At 46.6% G+C, this 24,990-nt stretch overlaps 1 pseudogene; it reads right to left on the bottom strand.

Annotated features, from left to right (window-relative positions):
- Positions 1-13,205, bottom strand: part of LOC141027354 (uncharacterized) — a 246,812-nt pseudogene extending 233,607 nt beyond the window's left edge.
- Between the last annotated feature and the right edge of the window lie 11,785 nt (positions 13,206-24,990).

Below are 24,990 nucleotides of genomic sequence, written 5' to 3'. Positions count from 1 at the left end.
GAGCAAGAAACTCATTAAACAACACCTCACCCCCTCTTAATAGTATTGGCTTTTCCTATGGACTCAATGTGATCTTGGATCACTAAAAATAAAATCTGGAGTCTTGTGCTTTGAGCTTGAGCCAATCCTTTTGTCCTTAGCATTTTGAGGGGTCCACTTTCTTAACCCATGCCATGCCAATCACTGAGCTTTCCTAAAATGTTTATCTTGAAATAGCATTAGCTCAATGAGCTATATGTTGTTGGGAATTACCAAAACCACCCAGGGATAGTTGCACTTTCAATCTCTCCCTTTTTGGTAATTGATGACAACATATAGATCAAAGCTTCGACACATTATAATAAGATTGAAGTACATCTTCGCTTTGAGAAGTATGTGATAGGCAAGAGCTCCGCCTAAATTTGTGCATTATTTAAGAGTTGCTTTTGAATGCAAATGCACAATCGATTAGGATCATGGGTTTCCTTGTCACATACATCTTGGTGGAGCACTCAAAATGATAGAAATTAAAAGCATGCACTCATCACCAAGCAAGTGAATGATCATATATGAGACATAAAAGATAGTATCATCCAAACAAGCATTAAGGGTACACTACAGGAAACAGCTATTTTGCCGTCTGCCACGGCGGACGGCAAAGGCTCGAACGGCGGACGGCAAAGACCTTTGCCGTCAGCCGTGGACGGCAAAAGGCTCCGGCAAAGTAGGCTACGGTAAACAGGTCCTCTGCCGTCTGCTTTTTATGGCGGACGGCAAAGAGTCATTTGCCTACATCGGCGGACGGCAAAGAGGAGGGACGGCAAAAATACTGGACGTCCGCCAGCGTTAGTCCGTTAGGCGGCTAACGGCGGCCTTTGCCGTCCGCCAGCGGACGGCAAATTTGAGCGCCTCTTTGCCGTCCGCCAGTTGACGTCAGCAATGTGTCAGCGCCCGCTTTTTTTTGCCGTCTACCACGGCGGACGGCAAAGGCAAAGTCTTTGCCATCAGCTTAGCTTTGCCGTCCGCCACGGTAGGCAAATTTGCCAAATGGCCCATCTCTCAGGAAGCACAGGTGGGCGCCACGTGCCCCCCTTTGCCGTCTTCCACCGATGGCAAGGGTGTCTTTGCCGTCCGCGGTGGACGGCAAAGAGCCTGCACTGCCTCTTTTTATTCTGTTTTTCTTATATCCAACAATTATCACAGGAAATATATCACAGCAAATATATCACAGGAGCCAGCACATATATATCCAACATAATAAACATGCAGCACATATATATCCATACATACATAGTAGGTTGCACATAGTTCCATAGATCCATAAATATTACAATATGCAAAGTTTCATCATAGCAATCTAGTTTCATCATAGCAAGCGAGCAGAATACAAGAAGTGCATCAAAGGAAAAAACAAGCAATCCATCATAGAAAGCTGGCTTCCGTGAAGTGAACGAAACCTGCAAAATGGCAAATAAGAAAGTTAGAAAAAGAAGACTAGAAGAAGAATTAGACTAGAAGAAAAAGAATAGAAGAAGAAGACTAGAAGAAGAAGTATATGCCATTTATTAGCTAACTTAGGTGAACTGGATCATTTATGAGCTAAATTAGTTGAAATGGATCGTTTATGAGCTAACTTAGGTGAAATGGATCGTTTATTAGCTAACCTAGGTGAAATGGATCGTTTATGAGCTATCGTAGGTGAAATGGATCGTTTATGAGCTAAGTTAGGTGAAATGGATCGTTTACGAGCTAACCTAGGTCAAATGGATCGTTTATGAGCTAACCTAGGTGAAATGGGTCGTTTATGAGCTAACCTAGGTGAAATAGGTCGTTTATGAGCTAACCTAGGTGAAATGGGTCGTTTATGAGCTAACCTAGGTGAAATGGGTCGTTTATTAGTTAACCTAGGTGAAATGGGTCGTTTATGAGTTAACCTAGGTGAAATGGGTCGTTTATGAGTTAACCTAGGTGAAATGGGTCGTTTATGAGCTAATTATGCAATTTTTGACATAAGTTAGCTAAGTACATATCGTTTTAGAGCTAACTTAGGTAAAATGGATGGTTTATGAGGTCAGTAAGCTTATTAAGTCATTTTGGAGGAAAAGAAGTTAACTCTAGGTCATTATGGTAAGCATATTGGAGGAAATAAAGCTAAGTCTAGGTCTTTATGCATTTGTTAAGCAAAACATTAGAGAAACTTACCGTGATCAGGGAGGTGTAGGAGCGGGGTGGCTAGTGCCGCTACCTGGAGAAGGGTCGTGCGATGCGTTTCTGGAGTTAAGCTGCACCAAAGATCATTTCCAATGTCTCGTTAGCATTATGACACTCAAATGTTAAGACTAGCAAGTAATGTCCATTCAAATTAAACTCACCGTGCTCCCAGGAGCAATCACTGGCATCGGCGGAGCGGGCTGACTGGACTTCTCGCACACAGACTGCACATTTGGTTTTCACAACAGAGTCATACTAGTTAGTAATAAGACTCAAATGTTAAGACTAGCAAGTCATCTGCAGAAGAAACTTACCACAAGGAGCTCGTACATGGCCCTTGCCTGCATGTCATTCCGTGCCCTCTCCTCCTCCATCATCTTTCTCGTCCTCTCCTCCATCTCCCGTTGCCTCTCCGCCGCCTCCGCCAGAAGTTTCTCCGTTCTATCTCTCTCAGTCTGTATAGCAGCCTGCAACACCACTCACATGACCATTTGTAATCATTGATGGAAGCGCACACAATGTAATGGAGAAAGATAACTGAGTACGTATCACTAACCTTGATGGCGAGTTGCACTGGCCGTTCACGAGGCCTTATCTCAAGAGCGGAGCTCGACTGGCGCGCCTTGATCTCCGGGAGAGTGCTAGGACAACGGATAAGTCCATCTCCAATGGCTATGGAGCCATGGGACCTCCCGCCACCAGATATCATCACCAGCTCTGGATCAATGAGACCCTGGCTCGGGTTAAAGTCCTCCCCTTTCCTCGCCTTCCCCTCATCTCTATATCTCACGAGCTTGTTGTGGGAGGAGATGTTGGTGAAGTTGTTTGCATCATCGAGGTCAGACGGAGAGAAAGCCTTGACTTTCTTGAAAGAGGCAGTGTGGGCCATGGCATACAGGTCATACACCTCTGGCACCTTATCCGCCTTATTGTACCGTGCCTGAAAGAGAGAAACAATGAAAATTAGTAATTAAAGGGCTCAAGTTAGCATGATGAATGAATTGCATGAATCATGAAGCAAACCACATACCCAGTTGCGCCCGAACTGATATAAGTTGGAGCTGCCTTGATGGTGTGGCACACCTTCCATTTGGGCATGTTTGTCCTTGGCCTCGTTGTGGAGGGCTAGCCATTCTTTTGAGCACCACTCATCGACCAACACCTCCCAACAATCCATCCGATCCGCACACCATCTCGGAGGCGCCTAAGTTAGCAAATAGAAACTTGAGCGCTACGGCTAAGAATTACTAAATGAAGGAACTTAAGTAGAAGGCCTTAAGAATTACCTTCATGTACTGCTCCTTACTCAGGAACTTATCGCGGCACGCCGGCTTGGTCTTCTTGATACCACGCAAGGCGTAGTAGTCTCGAACAGCCTGCACCCGAGCCTCGTGCCGTAAGTTCTGGAGTAGGTGCTTGCAGACGTTCTGGATAACATTTGCCGCGTCCTCCTCGTATCCCTCCTCACACATGTAGAATGTCTGCAATCAAATGAGACAATATTGATTAGTACAATTAATAACTAGCTAGTTGAAGATTTTGAAATGTGTAAAGGAGAAATTACCCAGAACGTCCTGATCACCATGTCTGCCCTCGTGTCGCACACGACACCGTCGATAATGACATCCGGCGGGGCCGGGGCAGCCACGTAGTGCTCCCAGCTCAACCCAAGCTCTGGAAGCCGACCCTCACCAGGCAACGTGACAAACCCCGGGAAGTTTTGCCGGCAAAGAACTCCAAGGACGGAGTTGGGCCGGCGGACACTATGATGGTGGTCCCAACCCCTGCAGCATGACAAGGCCAACGCATTAGTTATTTGAAGAAACGTGAATGCAGAAGGTACAAAAATATTAAATGCAATTACGTACCTCTCCCCATCAGGGAAAATCAACCACCTCTGCTCGCGGGTCGCCGGCACGGACGGGAGCCGTGTAGCACCACGCTGGTAGACGGTGCCACCCTCCTCCTCAAGATCAGTCGGCTCCCCGCCATCATCAGCATGGCCACTCGGCTCCTCGGGCTGATCCGGCCAGGTACCGCATCCGGACGTGTGCTCCTCCGGGGTCTCGTGGGCCGAACTCTCGTGGGCCGAAGGCCAGTCGACCCGAGGCTCGTGGGCCCAAGACCCGTGGACCGGAGGCTCGTGGACCGGAGTCCGTGTAGCCTCCTCCTCGGACGAGTCCACCCTAGCAGTCACGTGCTCGGGTGAAACAGCTGGGGGTGGCGGCGAGGAAGGCGCCGTAGCAGTCACCCTACCTCCTCTCCCGCGACCACGTGCCCCACCTCCTCTCTTCCTACCTCGTCCCCTGCTAGGCACCGCGGTTGACGAAGAAGGGCCCGGCGGTGTGGACATACTGTCCAGCAACGCTCGGCGGAGAGGTGCGTCTGGAATCGAAGACCTCAGACCACGCGCCGACGAAGAAGGGGCCTTGGCGCGCTCCCGACCAGCGCCCACCATCTTTCAACACCTGCCATGACAAACAGTAAACGAAATTAGTACAACATAAAAAAAAGACCGACATGAATAATAATATGTGTATCACTTAAGTGTATCATCATCAAGTACAACATTAAAAAATTTAATACCTGACACTACTAATAATCTCGATCAGTATCATCAATAAATGCATAATAATCATCATCACTATAATCAATGACGGGCTCATAGGGTTTAGTGGCATCAACATGTGGAAGGCCACCTTGACGTAATCGGTCAAGCAATGACAGGTCATCCGCAGCAGTAACCTCTTCTTGTTCCGGCTCTTCTTGTTCCTCCTCTAGGGTGATGTCGGATTCACTATCGCTGTCTAATTCAATGTTTTGGGGTGAAGTATAGCGGTTCTTGAAACGCTTTTTGGAAAGACGTGTCTCTTGGAAGAATTCTCCTTCATATGTGTCTGGGTTAATGTGAGGTTCATAATCCTCTTCCTTTGGGGGAGATAGTCTAGCACGTGGCGGCACTTCATAAACGACATCCCAACCTTTCAGATTTGGATTAGTTTGGCAGGCCCACGGTAGATAGAATACTTGGCTCGCCTGTTGAGCCGTAATATAGACATCAGGAACATCTAAATGGGTGCTTTGGTTGATTTCAACTAGCCCTATATGTTCATGAGTCCTTCTAGTCTCCTTCGGCTGAAACCAATAACATTTGAAGACTACGACATTCGGTGGGTTTTCACCATAGAATAGAAGTTCATAAATTGCTTCAACTCTCCCATAATACTCGGTACCTCCTTCGCCGATAGCAGATACACAACAATTTGTAGACTTTCGGTCGGCCATAGATAGCTCTTTGCCATAGGTACGAAAGCGATACCCGTTGATGTCGTATTTGTCAAATGAACGGACCTTATAGTCAAAACCATTAGCGACTTGTCTCAATTCGGCGTCCATAGACTCTGAATTAGCCTACAAGTTTAATATGAAAGGATTGTTGCATTACGCACAAATTAGCGAATGAAACCGGGATAGCCCCCTACAAATTAGCCTACAAGTCTAATAGAAATTACCGTTTGTTTGAACCAAGAGATGAAACCGGGATAGCTGCCTCCTTGCTTTGCGAGAAGCTCATACTCTTCGACAGAATCCTTTTGGATCACCGCTCCATACGAGAATAAGGCGACGTATCGACTGTATGAAATATCCAGGAATAAGAGCAGCTCAAAGGAAATAGAAGTTGCGAAACTATGTACCGAGAACTTACTCGACGTACGGCCGCACTTCTATCAGGTTGTTGAAGATATACAACGAAATGGTCCGCCATTGTTCGTTATCCAAAGATACTGGATTTGAAACACTGGCTGGTGCGAGATTCCCTTTGAATAGCCTGAGGTTGGATCCACCCTTTTTAGGGCCGTCAGCATTGTACCGAGGCTTCGGATTATGCAAATGACGATTTTTGGCTTCGTAGTGTGCTGTCACGAAGTTTGCCGCCTCCTCAGTGATGAATGCCTCTGCCATCGATGCTTCAATTCTACGTTTATTTTTACATTTTTGTCGAAGCGTCTTCTGCATCCTCTCAGTTGGGTAGCACCAACGATTTTGCACGGGCCCCCCCAATCTTGCCTCGGTCGGGAGATGCAAAATCAAATGTTGCATTGGATTAAAGAAGCTCGGTGGAAAGATCTTCTCTAACTTGCAGATCAACTCTGGCGCCAACTCTTTCATTTCTTCTAGCACGCCAGGCGATAGTTCTTTCGCACAAAGAACACGGAAGAAATAGCTTGTTCTGCCAGTACTAGCGATTCATCCTCAGGGATGAAGCCACGAAACATCACCGGCATTACCCGCTTAATCCATATGTGCCAATCATGACTCTTGAGACCAAATATCTTGAATTTATCAAGACTGGCTCCCCTCTGTAGATTCGCTGCATACCCATCGGGGAACATCAACTGCATTTTCACCCACAAGATAATTTCCCTCATAGCTGGCCTTCCAAGATTGAACCATGCCTTTGGCTTCGTCCAGTTCTGCATTCCTTTCGGTTCTTTCATGTTTTGTAACGGCCTATCACATAGCGCCTCCAGATCGACTCTAGCCTTAGTATTATCCTTTGACTTCCCATCTATGCCGAACAATGTACCAAAAAGTGCCTCGGCGATATTCTTCTCAGTGTGCATCACGTCGATGTTGTGTGGGCAAAGGAGGTCTTTGAAGTAAGGCAGATCCCATAAGCATGTTTTGTGAGTCCAGGCGTGCTTAGAATTATACCCCTTGAAGTACCCTGGACGCTCTGGATCTGGCTCGAGAGCGTTTAACTGATCCAGGGTCTGTTGGCCTGTCAATGCAGGTGGTGCAGAGTTTTTGACAACTCTACCTCTGATGAAGTTCTTCTTGTCTTTCCTGAACTTATGGCGAGGATTCAGGAACTGTCTATGCATGTCGAAGCAAGAAAACTTGCGACCGGCCTGAAGCCAACGAAACTCAAGAGCTCCCTTGCATGTGGGGCACGGGAACCTTCCATGCACACACCAGCCAACGAATAGCGCATACGCCGGCAAGTCATGCGTCGAGTACATGTACCAGACACGCATTATGAAGTTCCGTTTGCTATAGGCATCGTATGCCTTGAACCCATTATCCCAGGCTTCTTGCAATTCGTCCTTAAGCGGTTGCATGTACACATTCATATTTTTCCCCGGATAGTTGGGCCCTGGAATTATCAACGTCAGGAAAATGTTCTTTCTTTGCATAATCTGTCCGGGGGGAGATTGAGTGGAAAGACAAATACGGGCCAACAACTGTATTGGGCTGCCGTCATACCAAACACACTGAACCCATCCGTGCTGATGCCGACTCGAGGATGCCTCGGATCTGCCGCTTTGTCCCCATGTAATTCATCAAACTTTTTCCATGCAACACCATCCGATGTGTGTACAATCATCAGATTCCCATCTGCATCTAGTTCGGTTCTTTTGCCCGTTTTGTGCCATGTCATTTGTCTGGCCGTCTCTTCGACCATGAAAAGACGTTGAAGTCTTGGTACGATTGGCATATACCGAAGAACACTAACGGGGATTTTGGTCTGTGTCTTCTCACCCATACCGTTGTCTACCACAACATACCTGGAAGACTTGCAAATGGGACAATAGTTCAAGTCCGCATAGTCAAGCCTAAACAAGATACATCCTTTCTCACAGGCATGTATCTTATCATAGGGCATCTTCAGTGCACGGAGGATTTTGTCCGACTGGTACAGGTTTGCAGGCATTACATGGCCTTTGGGTAGAAAGCGTCCAAATATTGTCATCATTGCATCGTAGCATTCTCTGCCCAAGTTGAACTGAGCCTTCAGAGCCATTACTTGTGAGATGGCATCCAACTGACAAAGCTCAGTGTGTTCATGGAGCGGACGTTTTGAAGACTCCAACATTTCATTGAAGGCCTTTGCAGATTCCTCCATCTCCTCGTCCGAATCCCGAGCATCATCAAAGTCTTGCACCATGTTTTCCATCCCGGTACCATGCTCGTCGGTGTGACGACGATCCACCTCAGCTCGGTCACGTTGGGCAGACTCACCATGAAATGTCCACACCGTATAATAGGGCGTAAAACCACTCTTCTGCAGGTGTTTGCCCATTTCAGCCTCTGTCCTCTTTTCCCAATTGCCGCACCGTAAACAGGGGCACCAGGTTTTCCTCTGGCCATTTGCAAATGCGGGTCGCACAAACCCCTTGGTTCTTGTGAACCATTCAGTGCTCCATTTGTTCTGACCAGTGTGACCGGTGTACATCCACGCACGATCACTGATCTTGACTTTCAGAGCTACTAGACACACAACAAATATATATATATATATATAATTCACCATGTATATATTCATCAGTTGATCTACTTTGTCAATTTTATTCCGTCCATGCAACCTACACTCTAATAGGTAATGATAGGTCCTAATCCCACCCGAGTATGTTTAGATTGGGTTCATTTTCCCATGCTATGCTCCGGATCCTACGCAAAATTTCGGCAGCACCTCCCCGCTGTTCTCCTGATACACGTCTCTGCAATAAATAGAGAGGATGTGTACCCGGAGAACAACAGGGGAGGCACTGACGAAATTTATGCGTCGGATCCGGAGCAAAGCATATGGGAAAACGAACCCAATCTAAACATACTCGGGCTGTCCATGGATAGCGTTGGACAATTCAAAAGAATCAAGGTTATAAATATGCAAATGCATGCATATTTATAACTATGACGCTTTCGAACGGGAGACACATATTGGTTACGCATACTGATGATTCAAGACACATATGTAGCTAACTATCAAGTTTCATCGGAATAGATCAAATAATTAATGGGGGAGGAGGACATGTCATTTGTGCTCACCCACGAACGAAGGGGCAGAGCTCGTCAAACGCACGGCGAGGTCGTCGAACTCCAAACCTCGCAGCGATGAAACAACTGCACATTTAAAACTACCCGATCAACACAATTATATATGATGTTTCTCATAACAAAATATATGACCTAACTAATAATTCACAAATATATGACCCCGTCGGCTTCTGGAAGGCCAAAGAACACCTTTTCGGGAGGTGTCGGGGGTCGGGGTCTCGTGTCGGTCTCGGGGTGCCGTGTCGTTGTCGGGGTCGGGTTGTCGGGTCAGGCTCGGGGTCGGGGTCTCGGGGTCCGGGTGTCAGGTCGGGGTGCCAGGTCGGGGTGTCGGGTCGGGGTGTCGGGTCGGGGTGCCGTCTCGGGGTCGGGGTGTCGGGTCGGGGTGCCGGGTCGGGGTGCCGTGTCGGTGTCGGGGTAAGGGTGGGTGTGGTGTCAGGGTGTCGGTGTCGGGGTGTCGTGTCGGTGTCGGGGTCGGGGTCTCGGGGTCGGGGTGTCGGGTCGGGGTGCCGGGTCGGGGTCGGGGTGCCGTGTCGGTGTCGGGGTCGGGGTGTCGGGTCAGGCTCGGGGTCGGGGTGTCGGGGTCGGGGTCGGGGTCGGGGTGCCGGGTCGGGGTCGGGGTGCCGTGTCGGTGTCGGGGTCGGGGTGTCGGGTCAGGCTCGGGGTCGGGGTGTCGGGCTCGGGGTTGCGGTCGGGGTGTCGGGTCGGGGTGTCGGGTCGGGGTGCCGTCTCGGGGTCGGGGTGTCGGGTAGGGGTCGGGGTGCCGTGTCGGTGTCGGGGTAAGGGTCGGTGTGGTGTCAGGGTGTCGGTGTCGGGGTGTCGTGTCGGTGTCGGGGTCGGGGTCTCGGGGTCGGGGTGTCGGGTCGGGGTGCCGGGTCGGGGTCGGGGTGCCGTGTCGGTGTCGGGGTCGCGGTGTCGGGTCAGGCTCGGGGTCGGGGTGTCGCGGTCGGGGTCGGGGTCGGGGTGCCGGGTCGGGGTCGGGGTGCCGTGTCGGTGTCGGGGTCGGGGTGTCGGGTCAGGCTCGGGGTCGGGGTGTCGGGGTCGGGGTTGGGGTCGGGGTGTCAGGGTCGGGGTCTAGGGGTCGGGGTGTCGTGTCGGGGTGCCGGGTCGGGGTCGGGGTGCCGTGTCGGGTCGGGGTTTTTTCCTCTTTTTTCCTTTTCTTCTTCTTCCTATTCTTCCTTTTCTTCCTCTTCTTCTTTTTTCTTCTCCTCCTCTTCTTCTTCTTCCTTTCCTTTTTCCTCTTCTTCTTCTCCTCCTCTCCTCTTTTTTCTTCTTCTTCTTCTTTTTTCTTCTCCTCCTCCTCTTCTTCTTCTTCCTTTCCTTTTTCCTCTTCTTCTTCTCCTCATCTCCTCTTTTTTCTTCTTCTTCTTCTTCCTCTTCTTCTTTTTTCTTCTCCTCCTCCTCTTCTTCTTCTTCCTTTCCTTTTTCCTCTTCTTTCTTCTCCTCCTCTCCTCTTTTTTCTTCTTCTTCTTCTTCTTTCCTCAAACTAAACTAAACCTAAAACTAAACCTAAAACTAAAACTAAACCTAAAACTACAACTAAAACTAAATCTAAACTAAAACTAAAACTAAAAAGGAAAAAAACAGAAAAAAGGGGCTCACCTGGGGGGTGGAGGAGGCCGGTGGATGAGGGGGCGCGGCGGTGGAGGAGGCGGCCTGGGGCGGCGGGGGGCCGGGCCCTGGCGGTGGGGCGCGGGGCGGGGGGGCGACGGGGCGGTGGGGGCGACTGGGCGCCGGGGCGGCGGGGGGCCGGGCCCGGGCGGTGGGGCGCGGGGCGGCGAGGGGCCGGGACGGGGGGGGCGACGGGGTCCCGGGGCGGCAGCGAGCCGGGGCGGCGGGGGCGACGGGGCGGCGGCGGCGGCGGGGTGGGAGGAGAGAAACGGCGAGGGAGAGAAGAAGTGAGTAACGGGCGGGGGGTACGGGCTGTTAGATAGTGAGCTCTTTGCCGTCTGCCTCTCTTTGCCGTCCGCCCTTTTGCCTCTTTGCCGTCTGCTGGCAGACGGCAAAGAGGTGGACCGTTAAGATTTTTCCAAACGGGCGGGGGGTGGGGGCCACCTCACTCTTTGCCGTCTGCTGGCTGACGGCAAAGAGCTCGCAGATGGCAAAGAGCTTCTTTGCCGTCCGCCTTTTCTTTGCCGTCTGCTTTTGGGTAGCTGATGGCAAAGAGCTTCTTTGCCGTCAGCTAGCACACGGCAAAGAGCTGGCAGATGGCAAATTAGCTGATTCCAGTAGTGGTAGCATATGATCAAACACATGATCAAACAACTATCTCACAAGGACATAAAGTATCTCACACAAGCACACAATCAAGAAGTTCAACCAAAATAGCAAGAGAGATAAAAAGCAACACTCTCTCTCGAAGCCTATGATCTATACATTTTTCTCGCCCTTTGGCAACATGTTACCAAAAAGTTCAAAAATTCATAGTGCTAAACGTCTCTCAGTCTTGATATTCGGGAGGTGGTGTAGATAGAACTCCAAGGACGAAGGCATCTGTTGAAGTAGTTGGAGCTGGTGGAGTGGCTGCTGGAGGTGGCACTGGAGCTGTAGCTGCTGGTGCTGAAGCTGTAGCTCTAGAATCTCTCACTGGCACTACAACACACCTCTGTCCTCTAGGCACTCGCTCAAATGCATTAGTAGTTGCCTTGCCCTTCTTCTCCTCTGCTTCCTCTTGAAGGTTCTCAACTACTGTCTAAATCTCAGTTACCTTGACATCAAGATCATAGAATTTCTGCTCAATGATCCTCTCCAAGCTCTCCAGGTTTTGAGTCAGGGTGGCCAAGCCCTTCTCAATCCTCAGAGTAGACTGGATCAGATATGCAAGCTGGTCTTGCTTCCTCTTCAAGAACACTTGAGATGCCTCTTCAGCAGCTGGCATCTTTGCAGCTTTCTCTGCCCTTGCCTTCTCTCTCTTCTCATGTGCTTGCACTGAAGATGGATCTTCCTCAGTCATGACAACAATGTTGTCCTCAAAGTCTGGCTTGAGGGGTAAATGCTCTTTGTCCAATAGATATTTGCATGTGCCCATCTTGGAGTTGATGAGCTCCTGAATTTGTGCAGCATACACACAAGATCTCTTCTGATCTGCAGCTGTCCTCTTGATTGTTTCCACAATCAGACTCATCACTTTGAACTTTTGAGGAACATCAAATATATGCAGCAAGTTGATGGAGTGTCCTCTGATCATCCTGTGATCACTTGACTTTGGTAGCAATGTGTGCCTTAGGATCCAACTGATTGTAGGCAGGCCTGACAGCAAGTGCTTTATAGAACCAAACTTGTGAGTCTCAAGGTCTGCATCAGGAATCTCCTTGTACATCTGTGCCATAGAGTTGTGATCCTTCTTCTTCTTGGCATAGACATCCAAATCATCTTCATGAGCTGCTGGAGCATTGATCAAACTAGCCCACTCAACAATTGTAGATTGGTACCTTGTACCCTCTGACATCCATACAATCCTTCCATCTGGATAGAAATGAGCAATCAAATAGAATTGCATGACCAGCTCATCATTCCACTTGGTGAGCTTTTGGCCAACAAACTTGTCAACCTCACAAGCCTTGAAGCTATCATAAACTCCTGGAAAATGATCTTCATTTTCTTTGATGTATTCCCAGTAAACCCATCTCATGTCACAGACAATGGGCTTCTTGTCAAGCCGGATAGTCTCATAGAAATCTTGTTGTTCCTTTGTGTGGAACCTATAATACACAGCAGTTCTCCTCCTGACAGCATATGGATCAGACTGTCTCCACAATCTCAGTCCCAAATCCTTCCTGATCCTCATATCTTCTACAACAGGATATGCATCATTATGGTGAGGGATCTTGGGCTTCAAGTTTCTTAAAACAAGTGAATCATCTTCCTCATCATCAGCAGCTTCAGGCACTGGGGCCTTGTTCTTCTCCTCAGCAGGGATGTTCCTGGTGCTCCTCTTGGGTGCAGACTTTTGAGTTGGAGTCTTTGGGAGCAGACTTGGGCTTAGATGGAGCAGCCCCTGATCTGATTGTATCTCCCATAAGCTTCTGAGCTTTGGGTGCTGGTGTAGCATCCTCTTCCTCTTCATCATCATCTCTCATCATGGAGGGCTTCCCAATAACTCTGGCAATGGTCTTCTTGACCCTTTATTTCCTCTTCTTGCCTTCACCTCCTTCTTTGGGTTCAAGAGTGAACTCCATTGTCTCTTGAGTAGAGGCTCTGGCCTTAGACATAGGAACTCTTCTTGCTGGAGCCTTTGTTTTCATTCCAGGCTTTGTTGCAGCAGCTGTGCCATACTCCTTTTTCGGCACCTTTTTCCTTGAAGTGGCCTCATCCTCAACAGCCACATAATCCTCATCCTCAGAATCTGAGGTTGTCTTCTTCCTTTTCCTGGTGGCTTCCTTTGGCAAGTTACTAGGTGTGCTCCTGCTGCCCTCATCATAGCTACTAGAGGGACTAGTGCCCTCACTCAACTGAACCTGCTCTTCAGACTTGTTGTAGCTGTCACCTTGATCAGACATCTCTACAAACTAACTGATAGCAGACCCTGTGAACAGATGTAGATGAGGTAGAGTGGATGAGCATCACAAAGTGCAGAGTTTTTGCAAAATAGATGACTTAAAAACTTAGTTTTACTTATTCACAGAAAGCATTTCAGATCTACTGATTTGTAAACTCGATGATACCGAAGCAGCTTTTGGAACCTAAACTAGTGAGCTCGGCCAGACCGACTCACAGTTCGGTGGCACCGAGACTACTAGGATTTCATAGAGAATTGAACTTGGTCACACCAATTTGCAATTTTCGGTCAGACCGAAAACGCATGTGCAATGGCCTAAGCCAAATCGGTGAGACCGATTTCTACAACTCGGTCGGTCCGAGATGAGTTCGGCGGAGACCTAACCATAAATTTCCAAATCAAATCAAATCTACGGGATGTTTTCAGTGGATAGAGTGATTTCATACGGGGCAAGAATCATGGCAAAGCAATGTGCTAAGAATTAGAGTTATGGAATAACACAAAGATCAAGTTCGTACCCTAGTTCGGCGGTGAACTTGCTACGGCGGCAACGGCGGGGCAGATTGCCGTTGACGGCGGCGGAGACCAGCGGCAGGAGGTCGCTGGCGGCGAGAGGACGATCCGGAGACCCGAGGAGGTAGAGCAGGTCACGCGCGGGTGAAAGGTTTTGGAAAAATTTCCAAAAATTTGACCCGTCAGTATATATAACCTGACCCTGTAGGTGTGACCGAGTGGAACAACTCGGTGGCACCGAGATGCAAAACTGCGAGCAGTTACTGCAACTCGGTGTGACCAAAGAGTTCTAATCGGTTGCACCGAGATTGAAAACCTAGATCAACTTAGTGATCTCGGTATGACTGAAAAGGATGAATCGGTCAGACCGAAATGCACAAAGAGGTTTTTGAAGTTTAAGTCTATGACGAATCGGGGACTCCGAGTGCTCCTCACACAGAGTGGTTCGAATCTGACTTGATCAAACTTTGTGATGTAGCATGAATAGAGTTTTACACGAGGAAAGCATAGATAGCTAGAGGGAGTTCTTAGGCATTCTTGTCCATCCATTCGGCAAAAGAGAAAAAGCCAATCAATCAAAGCAACTAATGGATGTCCTCGAATGAGTAAAATATGCATTCAACAAGCTCACACAATAAAATGACAAATGAAATATGTGACAAAGCATGCACAAACACTCTAGCATCTATCAAGCAATTGGCGATGACTAGGTCATCTATATATGAGTATATTGACTTAGGAGTCAAATGAGAACATTTGACCATAGGTCATACTCATCATTTAAGCACAAGTGGGGTTACCACTTTTACATAAAGCATTGTTGTGCCCACACCATTAGAGTTGCTTTAGCTCAATTCTTAGAGTAAAGCTCCCCCTAGATGTGATATCCCCCCTAAGAGGGATGAACTAACCTTGGGTTTTGTCGATGATGACTTCATGTAGGTGTTGAAGATGTGGACACTCAATGTTGACGTAGATCATTCGGGGCAATCCATTGGTGTGAGTTGCACTTTCAATACCTGCACGGGTTAGCCCCACAAGGAACAAACAAGGATATCCATAGAGTGATGTACACACAAGATGATGTCCATGAAAGCATTAGGATACCTTGTCCCTTGTCTTACAAACAAGAGGGTTCGTGACTCCTTGAACTAGTGCAAGATATGGAAGTTGTTTGCACTTGTCCTTGCCAAAATGATAAGAGTGAAGTATGTTGGCGGAGTCACCCTCTAGTTCTTCTACTTCGGGATCCACACCATCTTGATGGGAATCCTTGGAGTTGTAGTCGTACTTGATGAAGTGGAACTTGATGTAGTCTTGGGAACCCACTTGACCAAGGCCTTAGGTGCTTCTTCAAATGCATCAATCTCCTCTTGAAGCTTGTCCTTGCCTTTTTGCTTGTAGTCTTGTGGTGGAAGATCATCTTGAGCTTGTGTTCCTAGAAAAGAAGTAGGATCATACTTCTCTTGTTGAGGAACAAACTTCGTCTTGGGGTATTGATCTTCTTCCCACTCAACTCCATTGGCATTAAACTTTCGTTCAAAACCAACACCTTGATTCTTCCGGTGCCTTCCTTGCTTGCATACAATTTCCTCAAATTGCTTACTTCCGTCAAGGCTCTTGTAAACACCTTTCTCTATAATTCCCTTCAATAAGCTATTTTTTTGCTCAAGTGTAACTTGGCTAAGAGAATCATTAGTGGAATCAAGAGAACTACTAGAAGCAACAATATTGGATTTTGCATGATTGTTGTTACTACTAGAGGAAGAATCATTCTTGTTCTTGTTGCTAGATTTAGCTTGTGGCATGTAAGTAGACAAGAGTAAACGCATGGCAATGTAAGAAGAACTTTTCTTGCGAAGATCATCATTGATTGCCTTTAACAACTCATGCTCTTTCTCAAGGTTGAGCTTTTCAAAGCGTAGGTTCTCATGAGTCTTTAAAAGTTCTCAATGATCTTCAAAGGTAGTTTCAAGAGCTAACTTAAGACTGTTTAGTTCTTTAGTTAGACGCTCAATCTCCTTCTTATCATCATCATTCGTTTTGTCTTGATCATCATGATTAATAGCAAGTTCATCATAGTTTTCATTACAAGAGTTGTCAACAAGTAAATCATCATCTCCTAGCAAATCATCTTCATCACTATTGAAATCAACATACTTGGGGTGTGTTACCTTTGGACCTTTGGCCATGAAGCATCCCCCAATTCCTTCATTTGGTGAGTCAAATATGTTGTAGTAGCTGGTTGACACAAGTGCTAGACCGGCAACACCTTCATCTTGAGTATATTCGAAGTCGGAGTGATAACTTCTTTCGGAGTGATGGTCGAAGTCGGAACCGGATAATCATGCACCAATATGAGCTTGATGTCTTCTTTTTGTGTAGCTCCTTGATGACTTGTCCTTCTTTTCCGAATCCTTGCTTCTCCGAGAGGGTCTTCGTTCATAACGATCATCTCTACTCCTTCTCTCTCTTGGTGGTGATTCTTCTCTCCTACTCCTTCTTTTGGGAGAATCTTCTCTTCTTTTGTAGGGAGCCGTACACTCATTAGAATAGTGTCCGGGTCTTCAACAATTGTAGCAATTACGCTCACGACTAGAAGATCTTTTGTCATTGTAGGACCTTGACTTGGAGCTTCTTTCCTTGCTTCTACTCTTGTAGAATTTGTTGAAGTTCTTCACCATTAGACTCAACTCTTCATTGAAGGTTTTCTTCTCACTTGATGATGTGGGAGCTTCACATGAGGCTTCGTAAGCACCACTTGACTTGTTGTGGAGCTCTTCCTTATCCTTGAGTGACATCTCATGAGCAACAATTCTTCCAATGACTTCTGTTGGCTTGAGATCTTTGTAGTTGGGCATCATTTGGATCAATGTGCACACGGTATCATATTTTCCATCCAAGGCTCTTAGGATCTTCTTGATGATGAATCTATCGGTCATCTCTTCACTTCCTAAGCCGGCAATCTCATTTGTGATGAGAGCAAGCATAGAGTACATTTCAGCGGCACCTTCATCATCCTTCATTTTGAACTTGTCAAGTTGACTTTGAAGCACATCCAATTTGGATTCCTTGACGGAGTCGGTACCTTCATGCATATCAATCAAAGTATCCCAAATTTCCTTTGCATTCTCAAGACGGCTGATTTTATTGAATTCTTTCGGATACAATCCATTGAAGAGAATATCACAAGCTTGAGAATTGTATTGCATCATCTTCAACTCTTCTGCGGTAGCTTCACGGTTCGGTTCTCTCACACCAAAGAATTCACGTTGCAAGCCAATACACACAATAGCCCAATCGGCGGGGTTATGTCCAAGAATATACATTTTCATCTTATGCTTCCAACTAGCAAAATTTGTACCATCAAAGTAAGGACCTCTACGGTGGTAATTTCCCTCGCTAGACGCCATACTCTCCTAGGTTGTGAAACGAGGGCTATGACCACCAAAATCTATGGAAATCAAAGCAAATGGAGACCAATGCTCTGATACCACTTGTAGGATCGAAAGTGTGTCTAGAGGGGGGGTGATTAGACTACTTGACCAAATAAAATCTAGCCTTTTCCCAAGTCAAGCAATCAACCTACACATGCAATTCTAAGAGTATAGCAGCGGAATATAAACAATTGCATATGACGATAAAGGGAGGAGATTGAGGGAGCAAACGCAATGATGACACGGAGATTTTTTAACCGTGGTTCCAATAGGTGGTGCTATCGTACATCCACGTTGATGGAGACTTCAACCCACGAAGGGTAACGGTTGCGCGAGTCCACGGAGGGCTCCACCCACGAAGGGTCCACGAAGAAGCAACCTTGTCTATCCCACCATGGTCCTCGCCCACGAAGGACTTGCCTCACTCGGGTAGATCTTCACAAAGTAGCCGATCTCCTTGCCCTTACAAACTCCTTGGTTCAACTCCACAATCTTGACGGAGGCTCCCAAGTGACACCTAGCCAATCTAGGAGACACCACTCTCCAAAAGGTAATAAATGATGTGTTTATGATGAACTCCTTGCTCTTGTGCGTCAAATGATAGTCTCCCCAACACTCAACTCTCTCTCATAGGATTGGATTTGGTGGAAAGATGATTTGAGTGGAAAGCAACTTGGGGAAGGCTACAGATCAAGATTTCTGAGGTTGGAATGGAATATCTTGACCTCAACACAAGTGTAGGTGGTTCTCTCTTAGAAAATGTATGTTGGAAGTGTAGGCATGTTCTGATGGCTCTCTCCACGAATGAAGAGTGGGTGGAGGGTTATATATAGCCTCCACACAAAATCTAACCGTTACACACAATTTACCAAACTCGGTGGGACCGATTCAGAGAACTCGGTGAGACCGATTTAATTCAAAATGTGAATGTTAGGATTTTCGGTGGGACTGACATGTCAACTCGGTGGGAACAATTTCGTTAGGGTTAGGGCATAACGTAATCTTGGTGAGACCGATTACACAAACTCGGTGAGACCGATTTTGGTAATAGACTAACCAGAGAGTTGTTCAGGAAAACTCGGTGGGACCGATTCGCTCATCTCGGTTGGACCGAAACGTTACGAAAGGGAAACAGAGAGTTTGCATTGCAATCTCGGTGTGACCAATCGCTCATCTCGGTTTTACCAAAACGTTACGAAGGGAAACAGAGAGATTACAATCCCATCTCGGTGAGACCGAGATCCCTATCGATGAGACCGAAAAGACTAGGGTTTGTGGCAGTGGCTATGTCAAGTGAACTCATGTGGCGTCGGATAGATCAAATCGGTGGGGCCAAGTTTGACTTTTGGTTTGGGACATAAGTGGATATGAGAAAGTAGTTGAGGGCTTTGGAGCATATCACTCAGCATTTTGAGCAAGAAACTCATTAAGCAACACCTCACCCCCTCTTAATAGTATTGGCTTTTCCTATGGACTCAATGTGATCTTGGATCACTAAAAATAAAATCTAGACTCTTGTGCTTTGAGCTTGAGCCAATCTTTTTGTCCTTAGCATTTTGAGGGGTCCACATTCTTAACCCATGCCATGCCAATCATTGAGATTTCCTGAAATGTTTATCTTGAAATAGCATTAGCTCAATGAGCTATATGTTGTTGGGAATTACCAAAACCACCCAGGGATAGTTGCACTTTCAAACGTTTATCATTTCCGTTTATTTTAGATCAATCGTCGTACGAATGTAAAGTCGGAGTCAGACTGAATGAAATATATGGTTTGATTGATTGAATGTTCTGCTAGAGCCGTACCAAATTAAATATAAAACGTCATCAAGCCACATGTATTCCGTCTCATCCATTGACCTAGACTGCTTCGGTGTCGAACGCTCAACACGTTTAGTGTGAAGTTAATTTCATGCCAAAAATAGTGTTAATCACATAATAACACGCAAATAATATCCTACTTAATATCCGCATGCACTTAATATACTTCCAAATTAATGTGCATTGCACGCACACCTTGACTAGTACTACTAGTATGTGAAACTGGTGCCGTAACTTGTGAACACGTCCAGATATGGTCAACAACTACATCGCCCGCGAGTTCTTCGTGTTTGCCCGTGCGTCTAAGCGCATAAGGGGAGGAGAGAGAGCAGACATGGAACCCACCAGTAAGTGAAGGCGAATAGTACGTGCTAACGAGCTGGTCCCACTAATGTACTAAAAATAATAGTACATGTTATCCATTAAATAGTCTGTGGTAATATAAAAACATTATATGAACAAAGGGGGTACAATAAACATTGCTGATCTACGTATGTTGCCTATTGACGTGCGGCTTGAAGGCCCTGGCCGCATGTTCGATCCTCGACATTTATTTTTTAATTTGCATATGGGTCCAAATTTGTTTCATGACAGGTGGGCCCCTTGGTGTGTAGTTTGTAGCACCTTAATTTGTGGGTCGAAATTTGTTCCATTCCAGGTGGACTATCGGATTGTAGTTTTGTAGCTAATTTGTAATAATTAAAGAGAACAACAGAGTTTTTTGCAATAATACCATGGTGCGATGTTGAAGGCGAGAAAGGACGTGCGAGAGAGCGATGACCGAGCCAGGGACATCAATTGGGGGAGGTGTGGGGGTTGCAACGGTGTTTGGAGTAGTTGTGGGCCGAATGCTACGAAAATATAATCTAAACCCACCGGAATAAATGCCTACACAAATTAATCCAATGTTGGATTCCCCCTCGCAATGTAAATATCTTCGGCTTTGCGAGGGATGGAGAGGTAGCTTCAATGTGTGGAAGATACGGCGTGAGAAAGCGAGGTCAATCGAGAGACATCTAGATAGAGAGACAAAGTGAGTATGGTCCGACATTCATAGAAAAGATATATATGCTCTGGAGAGATATTGTCCGATTGAGCTTTTGGGAAGGGTGAGGGCTGTAAGATAGAGCTTGAGAAATGATCCAGTCACATACATGTAGATATATTTTGTGCATGGGAGAAAGCAAGGTCAATTGATTACATATATAAAGGGAGAGAGATTGAGCGAGTGTGGGTCGTCGTGCGATCGAAAGAGTGAGACAGGTTGGAGAGAGTGACCTAGATAGACAATGTGCGTGACAGAGTATACAATATGAATATGTCGAATTGGGCTCAAACATGGAAATATATCGTTTGTGTCCGAGAAAGAGCGAGGTCAATCGAGACATACAAAGAGAGAGAGAGAGAGAGAGAGAGAGAGAGAGATAGGGAGAGCGAGAGAGAGCGAGAGAGCGAGAGAGAGAGAGAGAGAGAGAGAGAGAGAGAGATTGAGCGAGCGTGGCCCACCATGAGGTCGAAAGAGCGGGGGCGGCTTGGATGGACTTACCTAGATAGACAATCTACGTGAGAGAGTATAGAGTGTGTCGATCGAGGCCCGAACAGGGAGATATATCATTTGTGTGTGAAAGAAAACGAGGTTAATCGAGACTCAGATAAATAGACGATATTGAGAGAGTGTGGCCCGCCGTGCGGAAGAAAGAGTGAGACAGTCTCGAGGGAGTGACCTAGATATACAACGTGCGTGCGTCCGCACGAGAGGTTGGGGGGCTAGATAGGGAATGCATGTATCTAGCAAGAGAGGGTGGGAGGGAGAGAGAGAGCTCGGCATGGGGTGCAATGGCAGGTGTGTGAGGTAAATACATTTGGTAACAGAGTGTAAAAAGGGGGGTTGTGTAGTTGAGAGAGTTAGAGATCGAAACTTGGAGAGAAAGAATGAACCTGTGTCGGAAACCGATAGCTTCCTAAGGTGGTTAGGAGAGGAAGATTGACCGCTACAAGAAGTATGTAGCGTGTGTGCCAGGGGGGTGGGGCTAATAACAACATTTGAATGTATACAGTACGAGACTGAATATCGATGTTTCAATTCGGTGTACATTGTAAGATTTAAACAGAGGACCATGCATATGGGTAATTATTTCGAATTCGTGCCATATTAGGTTTGGAAAAGTTGACATTGACTCGATTGTTGTGCTATTTTGTAGGTCATATGTTTGAATCCATCCAAAGTTTTCACACTACGATGGTATTCATCATATACATATGAATTTGTATTAAAAAAGTAGCGTGGATACCGTGAAATGTGAAATCCATGTTAGAAATGGAGACTGCTATGTGACACACACTCTAATTCAAATAACTAATTATGTGACACACACTCTAATTCAAATAACTAATTATGTGACACACACTCTAATCCACGTTAGAGTGGATACCGTGGATACCGTTTCGATTTTTTTTCAAATAACTCCTCACTAATTAATTATACTATCTTGTTTCGAATGACTAGATTATTTGCAAGGAAAACACGGGCATGGTAATACATACAGATTCGTTTGCAAAGGAAAGAAGATTCGTTTGCATTCTCTAATGTAGGCGCACCAGGCAGAACAGGGTCATGTCGTGGTGGTCGCGTGTGTCGTACGGACGCTTAGCACCCAGCCACCCACCCCCTCCCTCCCTTCCCCCTCCCCCCCCAAAAAAAAGAACGACGACAAAATAAGTTCGCGCTTCCACGTTTCGGATTGAAATATCTGGCGGCCCCAATTCCAACCCTGCAAAATCTCCCTTCTCCACCGTCCCCTTCCGCACCCAGATTGCTCAAATCCCTAATTCGCCGCCAACCCAATCAAAGTTCGAATCGCCCCTTGTCTCGTCCCTTTCCCCACCTCTGTTCCGGACGACGATGACGAAGACGACAGTCGCGCTTCACCACTGCACCGGAGCTACATCATCTACGCCCTCGTCCACCGCACCGGGTGGTCCACCGACAATGTTGGCCGCCGCAACCGACATGCCTCACAGACACCGACTTCCACCGCATCAGGTGCGCTTAACCGATGCCGTCTCCCACCTCACCAGGGCTACTTCACCGAGCACATCGTCGCACCTCCGCCCCCCCAAGGCCGTTGGGGCTTCACCAACGGTCTCGTCCACCACATCGTAGCGCTCCGCCGCCACTGCATCCTTTCACTCCTCTCTTAGCTTACACGCCTATGCAATTCTGATTTCACTCTTATTTCTTCTGGAGATATCATCTGGAACAAGCAAAACCATTTTTTAGCGAAGCATGATGGCGCTACGGGATCTGGTACACATCCTGCACACCCGTATAACCTTGTAAGTAACTGTCCTCCGGTACAATAGCAAGGTCGATTCCTCTTATTTGATCAACCATTCGCCATGTCAAAAATGCAGAGGGGGATGCAAGGAGCACAAGGCCTTCACATCCAAGCAAGTGGTAACATGGACTTGTACATGGAACATCCCAAGCGCAAGCAGAGCTGCGGTGAGCCTGTACTACGAGCTAGCGTAAGTCCCTGTATTTCATTTAATTTGTACTGGCCTGCGTGTATGATTTGTGTGCAGTGGCAGATCAACGAATTCAAGTTACCAGGGGAGAACATTTAACTTAAAAAATACGAAGACACTTGCACTCCGGAAATCAACATAACTTGAGAAATGTTAAGCTACATGCACTTTGAAAACCAGCTAATGATCCAAAGTAGTTCAGATTATAAAACACTAAATGATGTAGGCACCAAAAAACACAAAATGCAACATGGTGTACAAGGACTACTAACATGGTCTATACCTGCTTGAATTATTCGTTCTTTGGCTGAAAATATCAAAGTGTAATTGCACCTATAACCAGTGCGCAAACTGCATATCAATATATCTATCCTGCACAAGTATGCCAATAGTTTCAAACAGCAGATTAGAAAAGTATTTATCCTACGTTGTCATGATACGGGGACTTTCTGGTAGATGGCCTCGACGTTTCCTCAAGCCATGAAAATGTACTATAATTTGCTTCTCATCAATGCCTGCAAATCTCTATGTCTCTCTCAACATAGCATATCATCATTAGACACTAAATCCTTCAATGGGAGCTTGCAAAATGATTGCATTTGATCCCTCATTAGACACTATATGTTCATCACCAGGAGCATGTAAAGTGTTTGCATCAAATCCTTCATTAGCAGTCTGTTCACTAGACACTTCAGGCTCAAGAACAACATGAGCTTGTATGTTTGCGCCAGAAACTTGATTAGATACATTAGATTCAGTCAGTTCAGTATTGATTGGGGGAGTTATAAAATAAGCAGAAATTGGTTTCATTTTCCCATAGATTCCCTACATACAAATAGTTTTACAACACTGTCAGGTTTAACTATTGGCCAGAAATTGAATAGTTGAATTAGATATAATCAGGGATGTGATGTACCTGTTCGTTGCGCATGCTGCTCTTCCAAGCTGGGACTATCCATTTGCGCAAGCTCGATGCCATGCCCGTGTTGTCGCCGCTGCCTCCCACACAGGCTACACGCAGTGCTGGATCTTCATCTTCTTGTCCTTCCATTCGCTTGAAGCCCGGCAACCGCCCTCCAACGAGGGCGCGAGGAAGTGCTCTGTCGGTCTGTCTAGCGGCGGCTAGGTTAGGAGCGAACCAGACTGGAGGCTGGAGTGAAGGAATTGGGATTTTTCCTGCTGTCGATCGATATGGGAGCGAACCAGACTGGAGGCTGGGGCGAAAGAATTGGGATTTTTCCTGTTGTCGATTGATATGGGAGGCTCTCGTTTGGGCCGCGAGCCTGCTATAGGGCGTGCCTTGCACTTACGTTATTGGCCCATCCAAATTGAAACGTTTTTCTTCATTTTTTACATTGCGTGCTCGTGTGTTGGGATGAACAAAACTAACCTGGGCCAACCTGGACGACTCAAACTAGGTGCACACTTTCCAGCCACCCGAGACGGCCGCCCATACCAGCCCCTATGGTGGCGTCGCCCCCTTTTGCGTGTATGATTGGGCTAGTGAAAAATATTCCAGTGGCGCTTTTGATTTACCCACAGAATGGTTGAATTGCTTGTTTCTATGAACTGAGTTCGCCAATAATGTGAAGGATGCCAGTCTTTTCATCCTATTGTAGATTGCTTAGATCTCGATATGTCAAATGTAATCGCGTGAAATATACAATAAAAGCCAGTGTGATGTGTGTGGCTACAACTAGTCTGACTACACGTCCTCATATAACATATCAAGGATACACCATCTTACCAGATTAACCATTCGACTTACCAATGCAGTGTGCGAAAAAAGAAGTGTTGGGACTGCGTATCCAAGCAATTGATGCCATGGACTCGTTCGTAGAACCTTGTAAGAAAAAAAGAAGTTGCAGTGTGCCTGTACAAAGAGCAAGCGTGAGTTTAGTTACCTGCTTCTCGGAATTTTAGTTAGCCATTTATTGCAAAATTGTACAATTACGTTGCTTGGCTTAATTTAGTTTGCTACTGATTACATAATGCCATAGCCTATTAATCCTATTATAGACTGCGCCTATCTATGTGTTTGATACTTACTGTTAAGAATTACCTGTTTTCCTGAACTTAAATAGCTACTTAAGCACGTAGATAGCTGGTCATATGTACTTCTAGGGTGCAACAGAATTCACGTGTAATTTACGTTCTGATATCCTG

The sequence above is a fragment of the Aegilops tauschii genome, chromosome 7, assembly GCF_002575655.3.
Source record: "Aegilops tauschii subsp. strangulata cultivar AL8/78 chromosome 7, Aet v6.0, whole genome shotgun sequence".
Classification (NCBI taxonomy): Eukaryota; Viridiplantae; Streptophyta; class Magnoliopsida; order Poales; family Poaceae; genus Aegilops; species Aegilops tauschii.
Note: the sequence above shows the minus strand (reverse complement) of the source record. Positions and strands in the feature narration are given on the sequence as shown.